At 40.7% G+C, this 12,301-nt stretch overlaps 1 long non-coding RNA gene across 1 annotated transcript; it reads left to right on the top strand.

Annotated features, from left to right (window-relative positions):
- The first annotated feature begins 308 nt into the window (after positions 1-308).
- LOC138407366 (uncharacterized) lies at positions 309-4,154 on the top strand. Its single transcript, XR_011240790.1, has 3 exons — positions 309-504; positions 639-697; positions 3,664-4,154. It is a non-coding gene; the product is annotated as an uncharacterized lncRNA (long non-coding RNA).
- Positions 4,155-12,301: the final 8,147 nt, after the last annotated feature.

Below are 12,301 nucleotides of genomic sequence, written 5' to 3'. Positions count from 1 at the left end.
AACTTTATGGTATCTTTTAGTATCTCTGATTGGGATCAAACAACTGGGTTCTCACAGGGGGGGTCATCCACAGAACATGTAAACAAAAGGACAGGATGTCTCCTCCAGTGAGTGAAACTACAGAAGGGTAATATATACCTTTGCATGCTTAGTGGGAGGGGGCTGTGAGTTATAAGAACACAGATTATCCTATGTTCTTTGCTCATTTGTGCATGTCAATCAGGTGATGTGTACTAATGAGTCCATCTGCAGATGCTGAATTAAACTTATAGAAAGAAGTGTTTGACTTTGTGCTTGTTTCACAGAAATTGCCGCCGCAGCAGAGAGTACAAACACGGTTGTGGTAAATTATCTTAACCAAAGTACCTTGCCTGCTACGCCCACTGGGGGGTTCTGCATATGTTCCCTGTCTTAACTTAGCACGCTGCTCAGCTAACCAGGGAACATCCAAAGAATGGAGCCTTCAGCGCCAATCATAACTGTGTCCCCATTGGCAACAAATGGGTAAATCATAACAAAGGGTTCCTGACTGAACTCGGAATTAAATGGTTAATATCTGAAACTATAATAGTTCAACTGAATTGTAGTTATCTAATGTTATTTAATGCTACCATTACCTGTCTTGACATGTACCGTAGATGCTTGAGAGAGTGTCTGAGCCAGGGACAGTAGACATCACTGAGGTTCCATCAATAAGGTGAGTATTGAAACACATGATATTCTACAATATACTGTGATGTAGATTCTCAGAAAGTTACAGAAATTTGTGGGGAAAAATTGTTTGCAGATGCTATGAATGTCGTGTTAATTTCTGACACTCAGTTCACATTTATAGAGTTGGCTTGTTTTGTCAAGAAACCATCCATGTAAAATAAAAGAACATGGAAGAAATTATTTATCATGTATTGCTATATTTATTTCTTTATCTGAATTCTCTGAATTTTTATCAGAACTAGTTCTTAAAACAGATCAAATCATTATAGCCGGTGATTTCAATATTCATGTAGATGTTGCCAATGACAGCCTTAGTTCAGCATTTAAATCAATAATAGACTCGATTGGTTTCACTCAACATGTGAATCAACCGACCCACTGCCTGAATCACACTCTTGATCTTGTCCTGACATATGGCATTGACATAGAAAATATAACAATATTCCAACAGAACCCGCTTCTGTCTGACCATTTTTTACTTACATTTGAATTCTGAATTGTTAATTACGTCAATTCTGGACGGAAAGTCTATTACAGTCGATGTTTATCTGACAAAACTGTTCACAAATTTAAACAACTGCTCCCCTTCTCACTTCCCTTCCCTCTCAGCCATGTGTCAGTACAATACAAGAAGATTATCAAAACCTTACTCCCACACTAGTTGATAACTTTGTAAATAGTACTGCAGCCTCACTAAAAACAGCACTTGAAGCTGTCACCCCATTAAAAAAGAAGAAAGTAAATCAGAGGAGATTAGCTCCGTGGTATAATTCCCAAACGCGCGTTCTAAAACAGACATCGCGGAAGCTAGAAAGGAAGTGGCGTTCCACCAATCGCCAAGACTTCCACCTAGCCTGGAAGAATAGCCTTATAAATTACAAAAAAGCACTTAGAAATGCCCAAACCTCTTATTATTCATTACTAATAGAAGAAAATAGGAACAACCCCAGGTTCCTCTTCAGCACTGTAGCCAGGCTGACAGAAAGTCACACCTCTACTGACCCATCTATTCCTCTAGATCTGAGAAGCAATGACTTCATGAGCTTCTTCGCTAATAAAATTACAACCATCAGGGATAAAATCCACCACCACCTCCCAGTGAATAACACGGATACATTGTCTGGTCCTGAAACCGTAGCACCAGATTTATGTCTAAACAAATTTTACTCTATTGATCTTCCTGAACTGACCTCGTTAGTTTCATCATCTAAACCAACTACTTGTCAGCTGGACTCTGTTCCAACTAGACTTTTTAAAGAAGTCCTCCCCCTAATTGACAGTTCCATTTTAAATCAGATTAATATGTCTTTGCTAACCGGCTACGTACCACAGGCTTTTAAGGTAGCCGTTATTAAACCTCTGCTTAAAAAGCCTACGCTTGATCCAGAGGTTTTAGCTAACTATAGACCCATATCCAACCTGCCCTTCATTTCCAAAATCCTAGAAAAAGCCGTTGCTAACCAGCTGTGTGGTTACTTAGATAGTAACGGTTTATTGGAAAAATTTCAGTCAGGATTTAGAACCTATCACAGCACAGAAACAGCACTATTGAAAGTCACTAATGACCTTCTTATGGCATCAGATGATGGACTTGTCTCTGTCCTCGTCTTGTTGGACCTTAATGCAGCCTTCGACACAATAGATCATAAGATTCTGCTACAGAGATTAGAACAACATATAGGAATTAAAGGAACAGCACTACACTGGTTTAAATCATATTTATCAGATAGATTCCAATTTGTTAATGTTAACAATGACTCCTCCATGCACATGCAAGTTAATCATGGAGTTCCACAAGGTTCTGTCCTTGGACCAATACTGTTCACCTTATATATGCTCTCCTTAGGCAACATTATCAGACAGCACCACATACAATTCCACTGCTATGCAGATGACACCCAATTGTATATTTCCATGAAGCATGATGAATCTAATCGCCTAGTTCAACTTCAGGAATGTCTCAAAGATATCAAGGCGTGGATGACCCAAAATTTTCTACTTTTAAACTCAGACAAAACTGAGGTTGTTGTAATTGGCCCTAAACATCTCAGACAAACACTGTCTGACCAGATAGTCACTTTGGATGGTGTCAGTCTGGCTTCCAGCTCCACTGTGAGGAACCTTGGAGTGTTGTTCGACCAAGACATGTCATTTGACCCCATATTAAACTAGTGTCTAGGACGGCTTTCTTCCATCTGCGCAATATTAACAAAATTAGAAACATCCTGTCTAAGCAGGATGCTGAAAAACTAGTCCACGCGTTTGTAACTTCTAGATTAGATTACTGCAACTCTCTATTAGCAGGATGCTCCATGAAGACTGTTAAAAGTCTCCAGTTGGTCCAAAATGCTGCAGCACGAGTGCTGACAGGAACTAGAAGGAGAGATCATATCACTCCTGTCTTAGCTTCCTTACATTGGCTCCCGGTAAAATTTAGAATAGAATTCAAGATCCTGCTCCTCACTTTTCAAGCCCTCAACAATCACGCCCCCTCATATATCAAAGAGCTGATAACACCTTATTATCCAAGTAGATCACTTCGTTCCCAAAACACAGGCTCTCTAGTGGTTCCAAGAGTCTGTAAGAGTAGAGCAGGAGGTAGAACATTTAGATATCAGGCTCCTCTCCTGTGGAACCAGCTCCCACTCTGGGTTCGGGAGGCAGACACTGTCTCAGCATTTAAAGTAAAACTAAAAACCTTCCTCTTTGACAAAGCCTATAGTTAGGGCTGGATCAGGTGAGTCCTGAACCATCCTTTAGTTGTGCTGCTATAGGTTTAGACTGCTGGGGGAACTCCCATCATGCACTGAGCACTTCTTCACTTCCCTCTGTCTCTCTGCCCCCCACACCTGTTTATTTATTTATTTATTAGTTTTAACATGTCATCATGTCAAAGTGTCACTTTGTCCTCCCATAGTCCCTCTGGCTCTTCTCTCTATCTCGTTTCAGATAACTCCGGCACCGGGACTACAGGACAACAACGACCACCATCACCATTGTCTTCATTTATTACAATAACTCAGCAATTCATTAATATATCTAGTCATGTTGTAGATCTATACATTGTTATTGTTATGGTTAGTCTTGATTTTGATGGTGCCAAATTGTTACTGGTCTCTCTCTCTCCACCTCATCTCTCTCTTCTCTCCCCCGCTTTCCAACCATCTCTCCTTTCCTCCCCCCTTACTTTTCTTTCCTCACCCCAACCGGTCGAGGCAGATGACCGCCCACATTGAGCCTGGTTCTGCCAGAGGTTTCTCCCTGTTAATGAGGGAGTTTTTCCTCTCCACAGTCGCCTGTGCTTGCTCATTGTGGGAACTGTTGGGTTTCTCTATGTTAATATTGTTTTAAGGTCTTGACCTTTAAATGTAAAGTGCCTTGAGATAATGTAAATTATGACTTGGCGCTATATAAATAAAATTGAATTGAATTGAATTGAATTTACCATTTGCACATTCAGTATGGCCAGAGGCATTATGTTTTCAAGTTGTCCATCCATCTGTCAGTCCCATTCATGTGAATGCAATATCTCATGAACAACTACGTTATGTTAGTCAAAGGTCAAAAAGTCAAGCTCACATGGCTTTGCATTGTTTTGAATATAATTTATCAAGATTGTCCAAAGGAAATATAATTACATGTGGCACAAACATTCATTTGGACTCAATGATGACTTGAATAGAATTCAGTTGTCAAAGATCAAATGGCAAGGTCACTAGGACCTCACAAAGCACACTTCTTGCCTTGTATATGTGATATATCCGAAATGCCTTCAGGGAATTCTTTCACATTTGCCACAAACATTCACATGAATTTGGGTTTCATTTTGGTAGCCAAATGTCACAGTGTTCTCACAAAGTATGTAAATATTTTTCCTTAAATTGATATCTAAAGATCAGCTCATGGGAATGTCGTCAAACTTGGTAAAAATATTAAATTCAATTCAAAGATGAAGGGTTTTATTCCATTCGAAGTTAAAGGTCAGAGTAACATCACTGTGAATGTGATATGTTAGGACTGTCAGTAGGGAATTTCATTATATCTGGTAACTTCGACTGCTTGAGGGAATTTCTTATCAACGTTACATGAGTTGTCACTTGGATTTCAGCCCTCTAGCTGGTCAGGGGCCTAAACAGGGTTTGCAGACTCTTGGTTCTGGAGCTTTTTGGAAAAATTACAATCCCTTTCAGGGCCTTCCCAAGGGCCTAGGAGCCCCAAATTTGACCCACTGGTCACGATGGGCTCTTTGAGCCTGCATAACTGATTTTCACCAAAACTGCAGAGGGGCCCAGGTGACCTTTGTGACTTTTGGTATCAATTAAGCCCATTTCTGAAGTTCCATTTTGATAGCAGCACCTCATAGTAATGGTTAATATTTACCAGTGTGTTAGGTGAATGTGTATATGTGCTCAGGAAACTATTTGTAATACGGTATGTTCTTGTAGCGTGAAGTAATGTTGATAATTACATGACGACGATTAAGCTAACATTAGGCACATTAATCTCCTGCAATGCTAACTGTGCGTCGTCTGTGGAATAGTAGCACACCGTGGCTGTGGAGAAACTATTGGCTATTCTATATTTGCGTTACTGAGTGAGTATAGTGTTCTTAATTGTGAGTTGCAATATATTATCAGTGTTGGGACCTGGTATCTGTGAACCATAGTTGGGCCTACATGTGTAGTCAAAAGCCTGACCGCATGTCTCCTTTGCTCTGGAGACAAAGTAGAGCTTCCAGAACTCAGTCTCCCAGGGTGCTTCATCTTCACACATAGGTGGTAAAACTGCTCCTGGAGACAACTCTCAACCACTATTGGTCACTGTGTGCCCCATGACCCACGAGGTCACCAGGCCAATATTAGCAGAGTTTCCCCTCTCCTCGCCCTCTTCTCTCTTCGCTTCTTCTCTCTTCTCTTCCCCTGCTGACCTCTCCTGGAGGAGTAGGGTCTGGCCCTGCTCTCCCAGCCAGGGAGACTTCCTCCCTCCACAAGCTCCTCAACTTCCAGCAGACCTGCCTGGAGCAGACTGCTAAAAAAACCTTCCAAAGGCAGCGACGCGAGAGCCTTCCTAAGAACTTCAGCACAACTGGCCACGACACAAGGTCTGACCAGCAAGTGCACAACATTAATGGTGCCCCCGTGTGAGGGAAAGTCATTAATACCAACATTAATGATGCCCTGTGTGAGGCAGAGTACAGTTGGCAATAATTCATAATTATGCAATATTGAAAAAAAAAAAAAAAACTGAAATAAGTGGAATCCTGAATTTTCAGTCAAGCCAAAGTTTGAACTGAATTCCACTAGTCTGCCACCGGAGTAGACATTCAACCGTACTTACAAACAAGTGTATTGTGGTGAAATTGTATTTGTGATTGAACCCTTTATTAATAATAAATTATTAATAACAACCATTCTAAGTCCTCATAGTGTTACACTTAAAGCTTGCTATTGGTGCTAATAACTCCAATTGAATATTCCTTGTCAAATTTTAAGAATGTCTTTTAACATTTGAATATCTCATATTCAATGTTAACTGGTCAAGCTGTCAAATTTCCTGTAACTGTTAAGTGCTGTAATTAAGACATAGCGTGGCCCCGGCCCTATGTAACAGAGCTTATACCTGACTGTTACTGCCAAGCATTTCAGCCTAAGTTGGATAAGAGAGCCTGAGAAAGAGCCACAGCGTGCTTCCAGCCCTGTGAATTTATAGAACCCCTAACTGTCACTGCCCTGCATATCTTTTAGTGTGATTAAACCATTTTGGTGAACTGATTTACCCACCATAATTTTGGTTAGGCTAGTGTACGACCAAAACTACACTACAAGGTGTCTGCCAGAGCAACACCGTAGCCAACCACACTGATTTGTTGATTTATATACCTTGTAAATCTAATCCTTGTATTTCAGACCCAACAATGGAGAACCCCTGTGTAGAACAGTTTGTTTCTTCCCTTGCACAAAGCCTGAACCCTGGCTACCCTGAATTCATCACTAAGTTGAACTTCAGTGAGTGTAGGAAAGAGATAGACTCACTACTTGACGACAGGTGTGATGCACAGACAGCATCCAAGGGTCCATTGTTGAGATGTTTGCTTTTAAATTTCCACAGGCAAACCAACCTTGCCTATCAAAGCAAAGCAGCCCTAGAACAGGAGGCAAAAGCCCTGAGAGCTCAAAATGCTCTTCTCCTCCAGGAGGTTCAATCTGCTAATAAGAAAGCCCTGCACTATTTAGAAGATCTGCAATCAGCAGAGTCAGATCTCTATTCACACAAGGAGGAGTTCCTAAAACTTAGATTAGAAGGCCTGGCCTCATGTCAGTTGTTCAGTCAAAGTGATTCTGGTTATTCCAATTCACACTCCTTCAATAGTGCAAAGTTAACTCCCTCTTCAGTCCGAGGATGGGACAGAATCCAATCCGACCCTAAATCTTTGGGAATTAAGTCACCTCCTGAACCTCCACTGACAGACAGAGGTTACAGCTCTCTAACTTCCCACCTCTCTGACACTCACATTGATGACACATGCAGTTTATCCTCCAGAAGATATTCTGCCTCATATTCTTCTCAGCCACTGATGCATGACACATTTTTCTGTGCACAACTCTCCGAAGCGGGGAGTACAACATTCCAGGATAGTTTAGCTCCTCCCCCTCAACCAGAGAGACCTGTAGCAGGTGATGCACGTGCCCGGACCTCACAATGTCCGCGTTTTGATTTGCTTGAGTTTCTAGCTAAAGATATTGGACAATTTGACCCAGGAAATGGTGATAACAATGTTGACAATTACTTTAGGGAACTAGATCTCAATCTAATTGACATGCCAAATGCATCAGAGAGAGAGAAGGTCAAACTTGTGTGGAAAACCAGCTCTACAGCTGTTCACAAGTTTATTCAGACACTTCCTGCCAGTGTCATAAATAACTTTACAGAGCTCCGTCAAGCACTAGTCGAGGAATTCTCCTCTACTGTTGACGAGATAACATCCATTGTTACAGCATCCCAAATTAAACATTCCCGTCGCGAAAATCCCAGAGATTATTTCAGACGTTTAAGAAATGTTTATTTTCAGGGAAAGAACACACCAGGCCTAGAAGAACACCCCACCTTCAAGTCCTTGTTCTTGCGTAACCTACATCCATGTATACGCACACATGTGGTACTGATGACACAGCAAGGTAAACCTTCAATGCAGCAGATCAGGAAGATGACACAGGTAGCTTGGGAAACTGTTGTCACTTCCAAGGCTACAGTAGGTGCACCTGAGCCTGTCAACTCAAACACCAAGGTGTCAAATACATCCGCCGCCTCAAAACTTCACCCTCACAACAAACCAAAGGGGGGTGACAAAAGGCAGCGTAGGGACACAGAGCGTAACCGCCATGTCCACCAACTTCCCGGAGATAGGCATTCCCACAGCAGAAGCTGTAGGAAGTCATACACTGACATTCTGGCCCAGACACATTACCAGCCTAGTGGCTAGTGACTGCTCAGATGATGACCACAGCATCTCTGAATACAGTTCAAATCATAGTTATAACCCAGCAGACAGTTACAGCCCTGAGCCACGACACAGGCATTCCAGAGCTCGCTCCTCATGGCCGTAACCAACACAGTCTCTAATCTTTGTACTGACAGTAGGTATGACATTTCTTGCAGTTTATAGGTAAACAGTTTTGTTAGCAACAGCAGCAAACTCCAAAAACCTAAATTCTGATTAAACTTAGACACCACTGTCAACTTTGTAAATACATTTGGACAAACTACTCTCCATTCACTGATAATAAAATCCATATATGTCCTTTCACGACACATGTTAGGACATGAGAACATTATCACACAAAACAATGATACTGCCATTTGGATTCTGAGAAGGTTGAAAGATTTATGACACCCTTCCGGGCGAAACCTGCCCTGTTAAAATGTTAAAGTCTCCCAGATCAGACTGAGTCCACATTGACTAGCATCCAGTGAACAGAAGACTCTTGGATAGTCCAGAAATGGCCTTATCATTGTAGGTGCCACTCTTTCTGCATCTTACTCTAACAATTAACATGTCTAACTTTCCTTTTCTCACTAACCTAGTGAAGAATACAGGTTATTCATATTGTACTGTCATTGTGATCTGAATTATTTGTCAAACTTGACTCTTGCTTAGCCGATACAGTTAGTATAGACAAATGCCCAGATGTTAAAACCCAAATGAACTGAAAAATAACTTTTCCAGTTGTGGACTACACATGTTTGAGCTTTGCCCTCAGGAACACACGTCAGGTCCGATCCTGCGACCGAAGGGGGGATGTTGGGACCTGGTATCTGTGAACCATAGTTGGGCCTACATGTGTAGTCAAAAGCCTGACCACATGTCTCCTTTGTTCTGGATACAAAGGACAGCTTCCAGAACTCAGTCTCCCAGGGTGCTTCATCTTCACACATAGGTGGTAAAACTGCTCCTGGAGACAACTCTCAACCACTATTGGTCACTGTGTGCCCCATGACCCATGAGGTCACCAGGCCAATATAAGCCGAGATTCCCCTCTGCTAGCTCTCTTTCCTCTTCACTCTTCGTCCCCTTCGGCCTCTTCCCCTGCTGACCTCTCCTGGAGGAGTAGGGTCTGGCCCTTCTCTCCCAGCCAGGGAAACTTCCTCCATCCACAAGCTCCTCAACTTCTAGCAGGCCTGCCTGGAGCAGACTGCTAAAACCTTCCAAAGGCAGCGACACGTGGGCCTGCCTAAGAACTACAGCACAACTGGCCACGACACAAGGTCTGACCAGCAGATGCACAACAGGATCCACAAATCAACAAGACCACGTCACTGGACTTCGAACAGCACATCCAAAAAGGACCTTACCCTCTTTTTCATGGATGGGTAACACAACTGGGCTTTATTATTACGCTAGGCTAAGCAAAGGACTGTTTAATCCTATTTCTATTTCATGTGATGTTTATAAGTTTGACTGTTGCTGTGATATTTGGTAATGTGTTATTTGAAAGTTAATGTTAGTTCTGTTATGCTGATCACTTCTTTGCATGCATCTGACTACTTTCTTTAACCTGGCACCAACACCTCACACACTCATCTCCACAAACTTAACACCTACATGTGATCTCAGCCACATGGTCTCACCACTCCAGGGGGCCTTTTGTCTTCATAGTGGCCAGCCGCCATTTTGAAATCTCAGTCACTCACTCACACACACAAATACATGCATACTCGCATACACACCTGTATATAGTAAGTACACCTTTTGTTAGTTTTTGTGTTAATACTTTTATTATTCTCATAATAAATGTTTTTCTCCAAAACATGTCTTAGTTAATGTTGCATAAGTGTGAATTTTGCCAACCTCTACACTGTCAAGAACTCCATATCCTTCAACTTTGCTAGCTATTGATGTGGTAATTTTGGTTATAGTTATATCTTTTCCCGTCCTTTGAAGGGTGGTGCCCCGATTTATCTTTTATTAGTTTAATTATTATTTAATATTAATATTTTTAATATTAATATTTAATATTTCAGTGATAGCCACATTTATTGAATGCCTAAAAGCACACCATTTAATGGTGCCCTGCGTGAATGAAAGTACATAATCGTACCCCGCGCGAGGGAAAGTACATAATAACAACATTAATACCAACATTTTTGGTGCTCCGTGTAAGGCAAAGTCATTAATAATAACATTATTTTGACGCCACGTGGGGCAGTGCACAACACTGGGTATTTTACAGACAACTGTTTGATAAAGTGGTATCAGAGGGGGAGGGTATAATGATTTGGGGTGGAGACCTAAATATCAGACTACATCCAAAGCTTGATTGTTAAGCCAGTGGAACACAGAAACCAGGGATTAGTAAGAAGTTTGTAAGTTTAATGTCAAAATTGGGAGTAGGTAGATAGATAGATAGACATACTTTATTCATCACCGAAGGGAAATTTTTACATAAAGAGTAATTGATGTTTGGAAAGAATTAAATCCTAAGGGAAAATACTATACATTTTTCTCAGCACCACATTAAATATACTCCAGGATAGATTATTTTTTCATGTTCAGTAAGGACAGTTACAGGATCGAAAATTGTGAAATTGGAGTGAGAGACATATCAGACCTTAGTCCTGTATATATGACTCTGGCTATGTCAAAAGAACAAAAATCAACACTTTGGAGGCTAAATATAAATGTATTAAAAGGACAAATGAAGGACGAGTTTATTAAAGAAATTCAGTTGTATGTAAGGGAGAATGATAATGGTGAGGTGTCTCCCTCGGTGCTGTGGGATGCGTGTAAAGCTGTGATTAAAGGAAAACTAATTGCTAAATCAACATACTTGAAAATGCAAAAACAGGAAAAACTCAATAAATTAGAATCAGAGCTTAAAAAATTGGAAAAAGAACATAAAAAAAATGTGGACAAGAGAATAAACCAAAATATCAAAAGAGTTAGAACAGAGAGAAATTACATCTCAGGACAAGAGATTCAAAAAAAGCTGTTGTACATGAAACAGAGATACTACGAAGCAGGAAGTAAATCTACAAAACTGCTGGCGTTCAGATTAAAAAAGCAAATGGCAATTAATAACATACAAAATTAAGGACTCAGCTACAAATCTACCAAAATATAAGACGGAAGAGATACATACATGTTTTGAAACATATTATAAGAATCTATATTCCCAACCAAAAAGAAATAATAAACATAAGATAGCCACATGGCTGGATTCCTTAAATTTACACAGGGTGTCAGAGGACCAGAATTCAGCTCTGACAAAGGAAATCACAGCAGAAGAAATAAACTCAGCGATTCAAAGCTGAAGACCAACAAGGCTCCAGGCACAGATGAATACACCTCAGAGTTTTATAAAGTGCTCGGAGAACCAATGATCCCCTTGCTAAATAATGCATTTAACTGGGTGCTAAAAGAGGGAGATATCCCAAACTCCTGGAGCGAAGCCCACATTTCGGTTATCCCGAAGGAAGGAAAGGACAAAATGGAGTGTTCTAATTTTAGACCAGTTAGTGTCCTTAACCAGGACTATAGATTATTCACCACTATCTTAGCTAGACGTTTAGAAACAATTTTGCCAGACATAATTCATCAGGACCAGACGGGCTTTATAAAGCAGAGACAGACACAGGACAATATCCGACGTACATTACATGTTATGCAAAACATTATTGAAAAAAGAATAGAGGCGATAATATTAGGATTGGACGCAGAAAAAGCGTTTGACTCTATCAGGTGGGATTTCCTATATATGGTGCTGGAGCGATTTGGTTTTCATGCAACGTTTGTACAATACAATACAATCTTTATATAATATAATAAACCTACAGCCAGGATTAGAATTAATGGGAATCTCTCAAACGCTTTCATATTAGAGCGGAGGTGTCACAAGGGCTGTTCAATTAGCACGCTATTATTTGCTCTCTATTTGGAACCCCTGAGTCAATGGATAAAACAAAATGAAAATATAAAAGGTATCAACTTTAAGGGAAATGAACATAGCATTATTTGCAGCTGATGTATTAATATACTTAACAGATCCCACTAAATCTCTTCCAGCACTCATGTCAACACTTGAGGATTTTG

This window comes from Paralichthys olivaceus, chromosome 4 (genome assembly GCF_024713975.1).
Source record: "Paralichthys olivaceus isolate ysfri-2021 chromosome 4, ASM2471397v2, whole genome shotgun sequence".
NCBI classification, from domain to species: domain Eukaryota; kingdom Metazoa; phylum Chordata; class Actinopteri; order Pleuronectiformes; family Paralichthyidae; genus Paralichthys; species Paralichthys olivaceus.
This window is presented reverse-complemented; position numbering and strand designations above follow the sequence as displayed.